General features: G+C 36.6%; 1 protein-coding gene across 6 annotated transcripts in view; it reads right to left on the bottom strand.

Annotated features, from left to right (window-relative positions):
• Nucleotides 1-18261, bottom strand: part of ANKS1B (ankyrin repeat and sterile alpha motif domain containing 1B) — a 413548-nt gene that overhangs the window by 393228 nt on the left and 2059 nt on the right. The gene's annotated exons all lie outside the window — the stretch shown is intronic.

Below are 18261 nucleotides of genomic sequence, written 5' to 3'. Positions count from 1 at the left end.
GCAGCAGTTCTAGTGCAACACAAAGTACCTGCATCAGGCTGGATGTGAGCAAAACAGGGCTTTTAATGGCACAGAGGAGTTCTTCCATTCACTCTCCAGAGTAACTAATCAAACCAATAAAATTAACTTCATTTACTGAAGGATTGTTTTTCCTTTTAGATATATGTATATATACACACATACAAATAAACGACCTTTCTCCCCTTTTCAATCAAAAACTTGTTGATTCCAACTTTTCAAGCATTTTCATTATTTTTTTGAAAAGTCACTTAAATCTTAAGATTTCTAAAATTACTTCCATACTACTTGATTGCAGCATTCCCATCATTCTACTATAATAATCAGATTTTCTTTTATAAACAAGAAGTTCCTCGAGTGTACTATTTACACACTAGTGCACTCTATGACTCTGTTCATCCTACCACGCAGAATTAAATAAATCACTGTCTTCTGTACAAACCATGCTAAAAAGCTACTGCCCATCAGTAAAAAGCAGATTCAGATATGTTCTTTCTCTGGCTAACTTTTCTTCTTTATGGATGGTGAATTTAGCAAGTGTTCTAGCAACACTGCCTATTCTTATGCATTACCTCCTATCCCCAGTGTAAAATCACATTTTACTTTGCTTATGACTAAAACTGCTTTGTTTAAGGTGAAATTTCACAAGTCGGAGTTCTAAGAAAGGAGCTCTAGAGTAGAAGAAGAAAATAGGGGATGAGGGCAGGAAATCTGAATTAGCATATGAAGGGAAATTTACAGGAAATTAAAATAAAATTAAATGAGAAGACAGAAAAGAGAACCCAAGTCATACAGGCAAGATGTGAAATTTGGAGAGAAGGTGTTGAAATAATTAAAATAACTGAGGAAAAGACTGGCAGCATTAGCCTTCCAAGGGTAAAATGAAGAGCTGTGAAAGGACACGAAGAAACACAGGATATTTGGAATAAAGGCTAAAGCTAAGAAGACAGTTGGACAGACTAGAAGAGTTGAACTTTCATCAAGTGACCAGAAACACTTGTTAGACCCTGCCAGACACATTTTCCAAATGTGAATCTCTTGATAACTGGGCGAATATCAGCAACACTTTCAAAAAAATAATAATGCACACGACCACTGGCTACCTGTACCAAGCATTCTAGTAAAGCACACACGGAGTTCTGTGCAGCACATCCTGATGTGCCATTTCTCACTGATTTACATCAGGTTCATCTAGTTAGTGGCTTACAAGCTTGATAAGGCCAAAAGATGACTTCTTTGGCCATGAATACTCAGGGTCTTAGCCCCATGAGTTGCTATCACACAGCTGGTCAGCTGCGATGCAAAAATTGAATAGGCCTAAGGTATCTGAGTGTTGGTACCACAAACATGATGGAATTGCTACTTTATCACGGTTTTTTTACAAAAAAAAAGAAAAAAGGAAATTACACATATATATAATCATGTAAAAATATTACAAGAAATCACACTGAAATGTCAAGAAATAGCACAGATAAGTTATGCATGCATTTCTTTCCTCATTAAACCTGCCTCAGCCTCTCTATGTAACCTACTCTAAAGGTAGGTCATGTACCAACAGAGCCTGCTAAATGTGATGTTAAACAGAAAGGGAAATACATTCTGAATGAACTAGACGACTGCATGGGAAAAAAGAGGAAAGTCGTATTGCAAGGTAGTGCAATATTGCCCTAGAGATGTAGACCTTCTGTACTACAGAGGTTTTCCAACAGTAAGAAAGTCTCTTAAATCTAACTTTGCAAGAATGATCGTCAAGCATGTAACTTTCAGAGTAGCCACTTCATATTCTGAATTTTAACAGCAAAAGCACTATTCGAAGTTGCCCTGCTAGTCAGAGGAAATTGCGCTTTGCACTTTTAAATAGTTTGTGATGACAAATATTCTGCAAAATCATAAAGCAGGTTTTAGGTGTTTTGAACCAGGCATCTAAAATTACTCAATGATGTTGACCCTCGTGTCTCAGGGCTTCACATACCCATTTGTAAAGTGGAGTAATTATACCCTGTCATCAAACAAGGTTGTTTCTGAAAATAAATGCATTATACTTGCAAAACTCTGCTGTGAAATAAGTGAGGAAAAGAATTCTCTTTACAGAGGCACCTGCAAACTGTGTGCTAAAGGCATAAGCTAACAGTCACAATGAGAAAATAAAATACTAAGTAACAACTAAGAGAGCACCATCCCTCTTGTATGAACTAAGTGGAGTGAATTTTATCTGAAGAACACCACGTGGTAATGTACAACATTCAGTGATACACACAATATGCCACCGACACGCCACAGTTCACGGGCAGACCATCTGCAGACCAATGTGGGTACACAGACACAGGACTGTCTGCAAAAGCCAGGGTGGATCTAACAGCACTTCTTAGCCAACTGCATGCATTTATAATGTTCCCAAAACTAGCTAAAGTCTGGAAGAATTGTAGCCACACTTGCATGACACTGAATCTGAGCTAAGAGGTCCTGCTAAACCCAAGCTCGCTCTGTGTAGATCTAGGCTGGGTATCATTACTCCATGCATGTAAATCTAAAGAGAACCATATATAGATTATTAGATCTATATATCAACAGGCTCTTTGATCCTGACACAGATAATGTCATCACAGGTAACATCGGTGCTTGTTACCTCACCATGCTTTCCAGTGCTTCAGGATCTAAGAGATCCTAAATTTGCTCTCCCCACTTTCTATAACTCTTTGCCTAGACATAAGATCTTTAAGAAAGAAAGAGGATTTTGAAGTGGAGTGCAGTATATGACCTTGATCTCTGCAAGACAGCTTTTTTACACATTAGCTGATCTATTTCTCAAGACAATTGCATGGCGACTGTAAAGGACATCCCTTCTGTACCTTCTCTTTATATCTCTTTTAAATAGAATATGTTTATTCATGCTTAACTAACAAAATCATGTATCCAGGTTTTTTATAAACCAGTAAACCAGCCAGTCACTGTACTTCTCCTCACTCTTTCTGCTTTTTCATTATTTTAATTATCTTATTCCAAAGCAGCCTCATTGTAAATCTGAAGCATTTGAGTGTGAAGTTCTTTTGTTTACAATATGTTATAAAAAAAGGGCCATCCAGCACAATCTAGTAATGCCATGGAAGTCAATTAAATGTGCGTGATCTAAAACTTCTCTCTTTACTGCCAGGAATCCCTAGTCACACCTTTTTCTCTTTTCACTATCATCTAAATTATCTCTGAAAACATATCAGACATCCTCATCTTCAGCTCTATTTTCTGAAGTAGTTTATTTTCTTATCAGGTATTTCTGCATAGAATTTTATTTCTTCATGAACTTACGTATAATTAGTCAAATAGTCCAACAATTCTTTAGGATACTTGCTATCCTTATTATTATGTTAAGTCTCAGCTCATAGAAAAGAGTATACAACCCAAGCAGATTTCCATATTCTAAATAAAACATGTCTCCTCTATTTCACACTTTTCCTTTTTAATGTTGATGGGACTATGAGTGACTTGTCCTGTTTTAGTCTAATCATACTTGCCATTCACTCATCCTCAGGAACACCAACACTTTTCCTAAACAAAGACATGAGTTTCTCTCTTTTCAGACTACTTTGTCACTCTATCCTTCCATCTAACTATTTTCAGCTCAATAGGCAATGCTTCCTGATCTGTGTTCTTGTATTATTTTGTCTCAGGTGATTCTCTTTATGGCTTAAACTGCTGGAAAGAGAGAAGAGAGAGATGGTGGTGGGGCAGAAGTGGGTGCAGAGATGTGGTGAGAAAGGGATGAATGGAAAGGCAGAATAATGGAGATAGAGTGATGGGGGAGAGAGAGGCAGAGAAGGGGAGCACAGGGAGGGGGGGACAGGTGGGCAGAGAAACTAAGAGAGAGGGATCAGAGGAAGGGGGAAGAAAGAAATGGAGATATTAAAGAAAAACCTCTATGCTCCAAATTGATATATTTCAGTAATGTGATATTTTAATGAATGTATTTTTCTCCAAACAGTTTATCTAGAAGTCACACATGAGTAGTAATTACTTCAGCAGACGAAAATTATTGCACAAATATAAAATTTCACCACAGACGAGAATGGATTGATGATACTCATCTGAAAAAGGATTGGTTTGAAATCTTGTTCAGTGCCTAAACAAATCAAACCTATGACCAATACATGCATAACTGCACAGTTCTGTTAAGTCTATAAAACTATGGTCATAATAGTCTGAGAAGCCCAAAGCCCTGTACTTCGAAGTCCATGCCACAGAGAAAACTGCAGGTCCACTTCAAACAGTGCTAACACTTCTGAACCTACCATCAGCACTCTAACACATTTCTTAGTCATTCAAAATGTTGTCACACAAAAACAATGGAATTGAAAGGTGTGGTTTAGAAAGGTTTCAATACAGTACAAACAGAACACTCCCTTACTTTGCAACAAATTGCCTTTAGAATTCACTAAAGTATTTGACTTCCAAATTTTGAGTCACTGGTAATTCCACTTTCCTATGTGAGGCTTAAACTCAAGAATCATTCTGAAGTGGGGCTTTTTTGTGTTGACTCTTTTAAGTTCCTTAAACAGAAAAGAACAGAATGTGAAACTCAAGGCTGCTGGATTATGATGGGAAGATTAAACTTAAAGTAACCCTGTACCACAGTTCTGTTTCCCAAGCAAGTGCCGTGACCAATACTGCTTGTATGTTTTGGATTTAGTATCTTTAATCTATTTCAATATTTTAATGTAACTCTGTATAATCTTTGGTTTGAGGAAAAGTACATGCTGGATAAACCAGTTATTGAGAACTCTCCTGGGATAATGACAGACCAGAGACTTGAACCTGAGTCTCCACATCAGAGGTGAGTTACATGGTTATCAGCTTAACTACTGTTTTGGGCTCTGTTACACTCCATGCCATTTCTATGGTCAGAAACTTAGATCACAACAAGTATCATAAAAACTGCCACAGTTCAACAAGAAAAGCTGGTGTTTTTCTCACTGAAGCTGTTTTTTTAAAAAATTATTGAAAAGAAATTATCCACTTTAATATTACTACCTGATTCATTAGGACTAAGCTGCTCTTCACCACTATGTGAAACATTCATGCACAACTACAGACATACAAACACCTCTACTTTCTTGAAAAAAAAGATAATGATTGGGAGGAAAGAGGACATGTACCTTCGACTTCATCATATCATTGATGCATGCCTCTAAGGAAAGGAACTTGGCTCTTTTCACTGAAGCATAGATCTAGAAAATGGACACATAACTACCTAACTGTGACTGAGCTCATTTCAAGATTTTTCAAGGTTTCCTATATAGGCAAGATATAACTCAAATTTATTTGCAAAATTTCTTCAGTATCATTTTTCCCACTTGCATTATTTTCCGGAGGATGGTGATACCCAGCCCTGTCTCATTAGCATTGAAATAACATCCCACAACAGGGGAAAAAAAAAAAAAAAAGTGTAAAGATAAAGTGAGAAATTATTTACATTTAAGTTTTTAAGCTGTAGTGGAAAATACTGACCTATTGAGAAAGTGATAGGCTCACTCACTATTGATTAACAGTGAAACACATAAACACAACTTGCTAGTGTTTCAAATGAAAAAGAGAATCTCATTATCAAAGCACTAACAGAATTGGAGTCATAATATTTAGCACAGGAACACTCAGTTACACAATATCATTAATATGGTCAGTGTCTAGTTACAGAACACACTGCTGTTAGCCAAAATGCATTTTCTTCATTTGGAATGTGAACTAATGTTTAGGTGTGCAAGTCTTCAGCTGTTATGCTAAAGATAAATGATCCCAGCTTAAGTCTGAGAATCCATTTAAAGGGATACAATGCAAACTTCTCTCTGGATACTGTAATTGCTACTCAGAGCATATGCTTACTGACCCAAAAACCTGCTCAAAAAACAACCACTTGAAAGTGATGGAAAAAATCAGATACTGTATTACATAGAGCCAACTTCAGCACAGCAGCACAATACCAAATTAAAAGACATATTACACTTTAAATGAGAAGTTAAAGTCAGGCTACCTTTTTTTCCTTTTCTGACAATTTTTAAGCCAGGTCACAAATCACCAATCTTAGTTCGAGATGTTCGTTACCAGGTTTCTAAGCATTTTCAAATCTCGCTAAAAAACTTTCCAGGATGCCCATGAAAACTAAATTTAAAACATCTTCAGAAAGAAATTCTTCACACATGAATCAAAAGTGATTTAAATATCAACTTTAAATGAAAAAAACCCCAACATTTTAATCATTCATATTATTGTCAAATTCTGTATGCTTAGATGTGTAATAATGTACCCTAATGGAGTTGCAAAGGGAAAGATTTTTTTTGGAAAGAGATTTGTCATCAAAATTATAGTGTGTTTTCCTCTGACTGTTAGGCCACATGACTAAAATTGCAGACAATTAGAAGTATGCCCTGAGCAGTGCTAACGCAGTCAGGACAGCCTCCTTTGCTGCTCTGGTAAATTTTAAATAGTTCCTGACAACTCCCTATGTGAGTGTCAATTCAACTGCTTTGAAAGGTAGCATCTGCCTTATAGTTACAGTGAAAATAAAGCCATCCTTTGCTGAGTTTTGTATGCTTTACCCAAGGTTCATCTGATGCCCAGTAAGTTTGGTAGTGCAATACTGTGAAATTAATCTGGTATATAGATTGCTTTCTATGGAGCTGAGAAAGAAAATCCCCAAAGACCCAACTTTCCAGGAGCATAATGAATTGCCAGTTTTACCAAAAGATTTATTTTCCTCAGGAAAATCTCAGCTGTATTCTGGACTTTTCCAAGAATCCCAGAAGACTGCAATAATGCATGTTGCGTGACAGTTGCTGGAGCTACTGTGAGTGCTACAGCAACTCACAAGACAAATGAAACTTAGCAACAGAGATGCATATTATGAGCTGACCTTCTGCAATAACTGTTCTTAATTCCTCTTTAGGAATTGTGACACGCAGAAATGGTGACATCTTGTGTAATTTAACAAAGTCATACTTTCAAAGGAGATCTGGGTAATTAGCTACTATGAAGACTAGCCAAAGTAGTAAACTTTCAAAGAAAGAAGTCTAGACATTCTGGCTCCATCCTTAAAAAAATAATCCTGAGGCCTGTCTTCTCATTCTTGACTGTTTTTTTTTAACCCAAGAACATACTCTAACAGAAATACCACAAAGGGACTGAGTTCCTTCCGTCATTTTTCAGAGACAGTGGGTTTGGCTTTGGCATTTTCCCAAGTAGCTAGGCAAATTTATCCACATTTGCTGTGGATCCCTTGGGCAAAGACCAGACAACATCCAGCCACCTGCGTGTATTTTCTTGTCACTCTCAAAAGAAATTCATTTGCCACTTCTTAAGTTTTCATCAGTCTTTGAGGAAGGTTCTGAAAGTGGACCTCTACCACTTTGCCCAGGAAATTATCATGCCCTACTTTGCAAATCAGTCCTGTACCCCTGATCTTACACTTTTGATCAGCACTGTGTCTGTTCTTTCAAACTACCCAATGAATTCTGTTCTATGTTCAATTTTTCCATGCCATCTCCAGCCTAGTGCCTTCTACATTCTCTAAAATCATTAAAATCATTAACCTAGATTTTTTTTTTTTTTTTTTTTTTTCACATGGACTCCCTGGCCTTGAAGTGAGTATCTTCAGCAAGGTTCTCTTTTTCAAGGCTGGCATAAGCAACCTCAGGATTCTTCACATCCTAAATTTTTCCCCTGTTTCAAGCTGGGCATCACAATTATATTGGGAAAAGAAGTGATGATGATGAGAAAAAATCCTATGAAAACAATATTTAGTTACTGAGGGAAGGGAAAGAAATCTCTTTGTCTCTTACCACCATCATAATTAGCTCATTTATTCCCTGGAGATTGTCTACTGAAATAGGCTGCCTAACAAGGAGGATGCTCCCTTGGCATTTTAAAAAGCAGACACTTCTAAACAACCTCACTTGCTTTTCTCAAAACTTATTTCCTCAGTCTGTTCTCTGTTACAACCAGTTGAACTTTAAAGCAAAAGAAGGAGAGCAAATATTGCAACAGTTCATGTCATAGCAAAAACTATTCATGCACCGGAGACGCATGACAAGATTTCTGCTGCTTTTACTCCTTTTATGCCATTTATACCTAGGCAGCTCTTTCTTGCTTGCATGACAGAGACATGGATGCTCAGTGCTGAAGCTTCTCTCTTTTTTTGGTTAAGCAGTACCAACACAGTAAGTACCACAGACCAGGAATGGCGTCACTTCTAAGTCACTCATTAGTTCTGGTTCACAGTTTAAGTGGGAAAATTATGCCTCAAACTATCTTTCTAGGGCATAAGAGGAAACGTTTCATCACTGGGGAATGGCCTTGCTGTTTCCCCAATAACTGTTTCCCACAAGAGAAGAGAGGAAAATAACATCCTTCCTCTACAGAAAGCTCTTTCATTTCATCTCTTCTTCACACTTTACTTTCAACAATTAAAGTTTGATTTTTCTTGCCTCACCTTTGCTGTTTCAGGTAATATAATGGGAATCTTGTTCAAATGAGTACCAGTAGTTGCTGAAAAGGAAAAAAAAAGAAAAGGAAAAAACCATCCTCCAGCATCTCAAATTCTAGATAATGTCTCATAAAGATACTAGATACACATCAGGAGTTGTAATCTTTTGGAAGTTATTAGAGGTATCTCCAGTTTCTTTATATTCTGTTCACCACCATATGGGTAGTCTATATTTTTAATCTCAAAATAAATATATTTTTCTCTGGAAAAATATTTTTTTTTGTGGAAATGTATATATAACTATATACAAAAAAAAAAGAGTATTAAAAATTGTTGAGATTGCAAAGGCAAGGATTAAAGTTCTGGTGTTAAGTCATCCTGCTACCACATAGGTATTAGCCTTAATCACATTATTTCCTTTTATTTTGCAACGAATGCTGATCTTGGAACAGTTGCAGGCCTATCCCCTAGAATGGGGATGATTGAATAAAAACTCTTTTCTTTTTGAAAATCAAAGGTATTAAAAGGTTCATTGGTGTTTATTAAATCAATCAAACAAGGTAAGAACAGCAGCAGCAGTTTAATGCTGCACCACAGAACTGAATTCTATCTGTGCCTGTTCTCCAGAAACAAACCTCTATATATCTGAACAGATCTTTATACATTTGGACATACAAAATGCTACTTAATTTATAGAGAATGTTCTTCACATAATACTTCATTAAGATGTGAAACCCTTGCTGTGAGATGCCATAAATGCTAAAAATTTGCATTGCTTCAAAGACCAATTGAAAAAGAAAAATCCACTGGAGCTACTTAATGGAAAGACAATACATCTGTCGTAGAAAGCTGCTGTAAATTGCTAAAAGCTGTGAGAGCACACTGGAGAAACTGTTACATACTACACGTTTGCTTTGCCACTATATTCTTCTAAGAACAGGCTCTTAACTCCCAGTCAAAACTGGAGAAGAGTACTTTCCTGGACAGATATTCATTCTGACCAAGAAGATCCACTCCTGTAATTTTATACTAACTATATTAATACTGTGAAAAACAAGCTCGCTGAAGTCACCAGATGGAAACACCAATTCAATAAATACTTCTCACCATAATCTAAGAGTGCTTCAGTCAGCATTTTTAAGTGCAGATATTAAAACCCCTACCCAGTCACTGAAGTACAGGGACAGTAAACTCATTAATGTTGTGAAGCAGTCAGACACCGTAACGACAAACATCACCAACAAAAAAAAAAAAAGCTCAGGAGAAAAATTAATCATTCTTCTCCTAGAGAAGAGTTTGAATTGTGTGCAGAAAATGAGGCTCAGGGCTAAACACTGAATAGTAAGTTTAAAATGCTGAATAACTGCTTATTTAATGAGCACTGTCTATCCTGGGCTGCAACTGAGGAAAAGACTACAGATTGTGTCATTAAAAAAACCATGTAATTCCTGCATTCAGTGGGATACATAAAAACTTCACTGGCAACCTTATTTTTATCATTCATAAAAAAAGCAAACTAAAACTCCTGAAATTTCACCATGCAGTGTCATACTGGCAAAACTTTACTAGATGATTTATCACAACTACTTCTTCCACTTATACTAATGGCATGACTGGTGGCACTTTATTAACCACTATTATAGCAATTTATTTTAGCACTAAAAGAAAAGGAGACAGTTTGCAAATGCATTTCACAAATATAGCAAGGAAATATGAAAATGTCAAGCTTTGCATGAAAACTGTATTTCAGTGCATGTACATTTTCTCTCTATTCTGCTGAATGAATTTTTCTTTATTCTGTCCTGTTCCTCGTAGCTCATCTCCTAAACTTTTCTCACTCTCCTCAGCACTGCTAACTACCATGGCGAGTCTCAGTTCTCATTCCTAATTTCAATCTTTATACCCATTTCTTTTACAAATCATTTCTAGCATTCCAGCCTTCTCAAGAGTTTTACACACAGTCTGCTTGCTAAACCACTCCAAATACCTTGAGTCAGGTCTCCACCTGTCTTCTACCCACATCTTCTCACCCAGAACATACACCTATTCCATACCTTTAGATGCTTCATCTTCTGTTTACGACAAGACTCCTCTCCCTCTGAAATCAAGACTTACATAGTCTACATGAAAGGAGGAATAGAGGGGATAGATTTAACTGTTGTGACAGGCAAACAACAGATTGGTAACATATACATAAACTACATGCTGTATACTTTAATTCCACAAATGATAGATTTGGTTCTCTGAAACTTTGCTTGTGCGCATTATGTGAGAAGATCCCTGGCGGATCTACCATTTGGTTATGCAAGATACTGCTCTGCAATAAATGTGCACAAAACAGGAAGCAGAGTGATTGCAAATCACTTAGGAGCATATTTTGACAAATTAACTACACAGATGACAAGAAGGACAAGGAAGTGGATAAATAATTACTTGAGAAAACTGAAAACTAAAAATAAGTGCAAATTATGTTGTTAAGAAACCTTACCAATGACTTAATTGAGATTCTGGGGTCAAACTGCTAATATTACTATGCTGGGGGGGTTAATTTGCAAAAAATAAGCTAGACATAGAGATTCACTATTCATATCGAGTGACATCTAAAAACAGAAAACAATGACTCTGACAAATCAGTACATAAAGATGGAAGACACGAAACTCAAGAGTTAATTCTCAGAATTACCAGTAAAAACGATACTGGAAAGTTATATCATAAAAGCTTAAAATTCAAGCAACATGCAGTGGGAAAATATCTAGTCTAAAAAATATTCCCAATCCTGATTTATAAAACCCTTCTTTTTTCTTACTTTCTCTAAAAGGCATCTATCTCCTGGACGCTCCTCATACTGTGACAGCATGAATACTTTACAACTTAACCTATTTCTTGTCCAGGCCATGAAGGATTAGGAGAAAATCCACACACCAATCACACCATTCTTACAGGAGAAAGAAGTTACTAATGCGTAAACTCAAAGACTAAATGTGATATTTGCAGTTTTGTAATGACTAACATGTCAGAAAAAGAAGTAAAACACAAAAAACTGTCCAACTCCAGCACAAGAGCCTGTGAAGGACTACATAAGATTTTTGCCTGAATTTTGAGAGGCTCCAATGAGCTCATTTCTCCAGCCTGTCCAGGTCCCTCCTTACAGCAATTCTTCGTATGAATGGTTTCTCCCCAGTTTGGTGTCATCTACAAACCTGCTATACTTGATACATTGCAATCAATACTGGCCCTTGAATCCTTTGGAAACCCTCTAGTAGATACAAGCAATTGGATTTTGGACTGTTGATCACACCCTCTCACAGTCCAGCCAAGTTTCAACCCACCTTATCATCCTCTTACTCAGTTCATAGCTCACAATTTTGACTGAGACTGCCCTGAGGTAAAATACCACGCTTTTCCCCTTGTTCACAGACACAGTTTTCACACTGTAGAAAGCAATTAAGGTTGGTCAGGCATGATTTAAGCTTAGTAAGTCCATGCTGGCTGTTCTCAGTTGTGTTCTTATCCTTTGTGAGAGAAGAAATTGCATTCATGAGGACATGCTCTGGAACCATCTCTAGGACTTAGGATGAACCTGATGACCCCAGAACCTTCCTTTTGCTCTTCCTGAACACAGGCATGACATTTTCCTTTTTCAATCACCAGAAACTTCCCATGTTTGACACAATCCTCCAAAAATTAACAGTGGCCTCACAGTAATATTGGTTCCTCGAATGTAAATGTTCCCCTGATCTTCCTCTGCTGTGGGACATGTTCCATTGCCACACAAATCTTGCTAGTAGGCTCACGACTTTGGTAAGTCAAACTTTACCACCAAACAACCAAAGCTCATGGAAAAGGCAATGATTCTTTGCCTTTTCCATGAGCTGTGTCACTATGTCTTCTGCCCCACCAAGCACTGAGTCCACATTTTCTTTTTGTCAACATATTTACTTTTGCCTTTCCTCTCTTAACTAGTTTCAACTCCAGTTAATGTTTTCTAATTTGTTTCTTGTACAGTTGGAGCATTTTCAATAAACCTCATGTGATACAAAATCATGCATTTTAAGTAATTATCATGTATCTCTAACTTCAACCATCTAGAATTCTGCCTCTTGGCCAGCTAATCTACTGATTATCGATCAGTACCTATTATCTACTGCTTCTGAATTAATCCAAACCAGCTATAAAACACAAAAGGAAAGCAATTCTACCCAAATTTAGCTTCAACCTACCTATGTAAGTGGTCATTTTTATATATTCTACATATACTTTCAATTACAAATGTTTCCCTGTTCTTCAAAGGCTACCTACAAAAATATTTAAATTAGGGACATGTTTCATCTTGAAATAAAACCATTCAATATCCACTTTGGGGTGAGCTCAGTCGCGCTCTATGCCCCCTAACTGTATTGACTAGATCTCCATTGGCTGTGATAGGAACTTAGACATCTAGCACTGACATCAACACCTGTAGAAACACAGCTGCCACTGGCTGTTTTAAAGTAGAACTAAACTGCACTTGAGATGTCATTTTTAACATTTTTTCTCTCTTTAGAAAATGTATGTGCAATACATAGGAAACAGTGTAAAATGATTATAATAAAAGCACAACCTTGTGGAATTAAATCTCACAGAACCTTTCTTAGAGCAGATACCTGTACATTATTAGAAATTCATAGATGTTGAGGTGCAGAACAGTTGTTGTATCACTTCTTAATGCAAAGTGATCATACTGAAAATACTGTCATCAGGAAAAAGTAATCAAAAAAAAAAAAAAAAAAGTCTTCCAATAAAGTCTAGAAGGTTCAAAAAAAGGTATTCCCTACTTCCCAAAAGGGTCCACATACGTGAAAATGTCGTCAGTAGACAGAAATTAACACTAATTACTATGCCTTACACATTTAACATTAAAAGCTGTCAATATATTTTATCTTGAAGTATTAGTATAGGATTAGAATGTGTACTCTAACTAGAAGTGGCCAGCAGAGAAATTCCATGGCAGAAGAGAATTCCAGCTGCGGAACCCTTGTATCCGTCACCTCCCCAGGTGAGCACACTAAGCTTGCTGAAGAAAAGGCACTGTAGCTACACTCTACATTACACAGTCCCTTAGAGATTATATACCAGTAGCATAAATTAAAGCAGTTTATAGGATGCTTCAACTAGTGTCTTTGTCAAGAAAATTTTAAAAATGGGCTAGAGCTGTAAGCAGATCCTTAATGGCTCATCCATGAATACTCATACAAACAGAAACTGAGGCAAATAAGATAATCTACCTGTAGAGTTTCAGAAACATGGCTATGTCCTGGATCACTACTGCAGTGACTGTGAAACATCTGCCCTAAAAGCATCTGTATTTTTTCTTCATAACATTTCCAACCCTCACAAGATACAGACCTCAGACCTTTCAGATAACATCAATCTTCATTCTACTTCATTTATTTCCCCTCTTAGTTCTGCTATAACATTACTACTTAAAAACAGTACTATCATGTCAATCTCAAAAATGTATAAAGCAGCATTAATTCTGTTGAGTTACCAAACTACTAAAATCATAGATGTTGGACAAGAGGGGAAACACAGTGATGATCACAATGAATTTATAGGGTCCTCTGTGGAGTTAGACACTAGACATCTAGTGGCTAAGAATTTTAAAAGTGTTGTTTTAAGTTATAGACACTTCAACATTCTGAAGGTTTTTCCTTACCTTCTCCTTTTAACATGTTTGTCAAATTTCCCTTACTAGTCTGACTGATTCTGTCATGAACTCCATCACTCCTCCCAGTACAGTTACCATTACCTGATCCTATATATGGTTAGATAAAATGACCTTGGTAGATTTTACACCAAATCTGTACTTCTTGCTGGTCATTTTTTGCATTTGGTCTAATATTTTAGAAAAATAATAGAACATACACTTGACCAATACTCAGGAAACAAGTTCTGGAGTAAGGAGAAGTGGGAAGTTTATCCATGGAGTTTAACTACAGAGCTTGAATCCAGGATCATGCTGAACTCCTAGGGAAGATTTATTACACAGACTTTGTGAATTGACTTGCCTTTAACCATCTACCAGATGTCCTGGATACTGTTATATTGCTACCTATATATATTGTAAATATTTCAAACTAGAAAAGAAACCTAAGGAATTCAATAGATAAAATGCTGTCTGAACTTTGATTGAAAGCATTTACCAAAAGTGAGAATAAAAATAAGTCTAAGAAGGGTAGAAGATAACAAAATGAAGGCTAAGAGAAGCTCACACATTTGAAAGGGCAAACGAACAAAGCCAAGGCAGCAATCAACTATCACTAATACCAAAAAGCATAAACTAACTGTTGTCCTGATTATTAGTTTGCATTCCATACTGAAAGGCAAAAAGAAGAAAGATTAAATATGTCCTCAAAAGATTTAGGTTACCTACTCTAACAGGATAAAGAAGGTAATTTGGAAATCTGGGAACGCCGGTCTGCTTAGGCCATCGGTACAAACCCCTTCGTTAATTAAAAGTAGTATAACTAAAATTAGAAATAAATACAGACTAAATGGATGCCCCATTGAACTATGTAATAAATACTTTCCATTTTATTATCTGTGCTGGTTGTCTGAAATAAATACCTTGGAATTGTGTGAGCCCAGAACTCTGCTACTGCAAGCCTCACATAAGAAAATCTCCCTATAAAAGAACCTAAGAAAGCTCCCCTTACTTTAAACAACACTAGTTGTAATGATAAACAGAAGTAGTCCCCTTATTCTCGTTGATAAGTTGATCCATTTGTTATTCAAACTATAACATGAAAAAACTTTCAAACTGTTAACTAAAGCTTCATAAAGTATTTCAACATTTTGAATACTTCCTGCTCTACAAGCCCTACCAAGTGTGATCTGTTTTTGCAAAGGAAGCTGAATGAATCAGAGGGCTCTGCACAAGGACAGAAGAGGATCTGTGTGGTTTTCAGCACGCACTGAGGCCATCAGGCTAAACTGTGGCTTTGCTGCAAGCAAGACACTGCTCTGAGAAACAGATGAGGAAACAGATTGCAACTCCCAGACTGACAATCTGCTTGCCGTGTTTCTTATACTTTAGAGGAGAAATAACTTGGGCCAGGCCTATACACGGTGTAGCTGCGCTAAGTAAGGCTGAGCAAAGAACGGAGCCATTCCCTGCCACAGTGCCAAGTGTGGAAGGGGAAGAAACCAGCTCCAGGCAGGCTGCTCCGCCCTCTCATGCTGTGTAATGGCAGCAGCCAACAAAGAGCAGAAAAGGGCCAATTCAACCTTCCCTACTACTCCGTGCCAGTTCATATTAATTAATATTCAATCCCACAGTCCCATTAAAAATCCGAAGCTCTTAACATGTACAGTTTAAAAAGAATAAAAATTAGCATATAATCAAAACCTTCCATTCTTGCTAGTAACATGGAACAAACAGGCATGTACATGACTACATGTGGCAAAATGTGATAAGGTCTCTGAGATACATTAAAACCTTCAAAGCTATTTTTCCTAAAAACACTTTGAAAGAAACGAAGGCTGTCTCTATCCAACAACGAAAAACTGATTGGTCAATTAAAACATGTTCTGTACACAGAGATAATCAAATTAAGTAAATTAAAAATACCAGGTTTGTTAGAAACACTTTACTCTTCCTATGTGTTAAATCCTTTAAAATGTGAACATTTACGCATTTAAGGATTTGGGATACAGAAATTAAATGAAACATTGTGTTAGAGAGACTGTGGGATTTTACTGTCAAGTTTTTGTGTTTACACTGGAATAATATAAGAGCCAGTGAAATCGTGTAAAATACGTGAAAATTCTATTTGCAATCTGGAAAAAAACCCCCTAATTCTAAACTTAAAAACCTTTTCTTTTTAATATGAAACATATTTAATGTACTAATGTGTGACAATTCCAGGCAGTGGAATCCACAAAGAAACAGAAAAAAATAAGTTTAGACTTAAGTCTTCTAAACTTTGAATGTTTTATGAGGCGTCTCAAAATAGCCTTGTTTCATAGTAAAAGAAGAGAGCCCAGCTCTGCACTAATGCTTTGGGTTGGGGACCATAGGCAAGACATGTAACACAGCTTTAGATATCCTAGTGTATCACACCTGGAATTTAGATGTATCTCCAGAGTTCCTGGTTCTTTGTCAAAGCCCATCAGTCCATTCAGAAAACACCTGGGCACCTAAAATACCAATAAGTACCCAGGTTTAAGCAATTAAATTATGTCAGGTGTTAGGTTACTTGCTCTAGCATGTTGCAATGCCTTATGCTGATCTTTTCACCTGAGGAATTCCCCTTCACTATGTTTCAGCCACAATCTTTATAATAAAGAGCTAACTATGGAGATTGAGGCAGGGGGCACAAACTGACCCAGAGCAGCCTTCCGACGCTTCTCCTGAACTGAAACGAGTTAGAAAGTCCACACAGTCAAACATCATTGATTTGTTGTCATTGTTTTAGGTAAACAAATCTGGGCATGAGGTATTATATAGTAACTATTACAGATATCTGGGTGCATATGAGGTCTTAATTAAGCATACATCATTTTTATGCACTTTGCACATACTCTAAGCATATGTTTAAATTCTCGCAGGAATTCATTCATACATTTATATGTGTGCTTAAATAGCTTTCCAGAACAGAGCTGTTTTCCTGAACTGTTGTCATAATTTAATGACTTAGAAGTCAGGCCTTTAAAAATTAAATAATTTAGTTTGCAATTAGCATCAACAAATAGGTTCAACTCTAGAATAACCATACAAAAGTTTGCCCTATTTTCCCCCCAAGTACCATAAAACACATTAACCGTTAAGGAAAAAAAAAAGCTGTTATAAAAATGTGAATAGGACATCAGAGATCAGATAGTTTGCTCATTGGTTCAGATAATAATCAATTTGTATTTGTCAATTTATGAATATTAAATTTCATTCACAGGGAACATAATTACTGTAAAGCCAATTTCCACCAAAAAAAGGTGTCTAGCTGTAGAGAGTTCAGCCACATAAATGCAGTCGTCTCCAGCACTTTGAAGAAATCCAAAGGGAAAATGTACTCCTACTACCTAGACCAATGCATCAGGCACAGTATTAGTCCATTTGCATCCTGAAAGAGTTGGACTTTTCCAGCCTAATGCTAGAAACAGAACTGCCAAAAGGAGAAAGAGCAAGCAACATGGACTTTCTCACCACAGTGGGACACCTACAGTCCTGGGGCACCATTTTAGAAACTGAGCAATAATTATGATCAGTAAAACAGCAGGAGATACTGTCAAACATGACTCCTAAAAATTATATAAAATGAAGAAAATTATGTCCCTATATTCTTCTCCGTTGCTTTTTTAAAAACAACTTTCAAAAGAAGTTTTTATTCTAATAAACTGCATGCGAAAATACGAATATAGCTCTACTAGTAAACTTCTTCAACAGATTTTCTATTTAAAAAATCTTTGGATCCCCCTCAATTTCAAAGTTTTATACTGTACAATTATGGCTCTTCTACAACTTTGCTATTTTCAGTAAGTGTTGATTTCCCAAACAGGATCAAGATGTTCATATGACTCTCAGTACCTTATTTTGTTTCCGTGTTTTCTGTACCAAGACAGATCCAACCTTAATCTTGCATGTCATTCTGGACTTAATCCATAATTAATGGCTTCAGTTAGGTCATGGAACATCTCCAGAAAAAAAAAAAGCTATGTCAAAATACCTGTCACATACAATTCTTTCTTGAAAAACATTTAGTATAATGCATAGTAGTTTCTGCTTTGAGCATCCTGCCGA

This window comes from Corvus brachyrhynchos, unplaced genomic scaffold, assembly GCF_000691975.1.
Source record: "Corvus brachyrhynchos isolate BGI_N302 unplaced genomic scaffold, ASM69197v1 scaffold56, whole genome shotgun sequence".
NCBI classification, from domain to species: domain Eukaryota; kingdom Metazoa; phylum Chordata; class Aves; order Passeriformes; family Corvidae; genus Corvus; species Corvus brachyrhynchos.
This window is presented reverse-complemented; position numbering and strand designations above follow the sequence as displayed.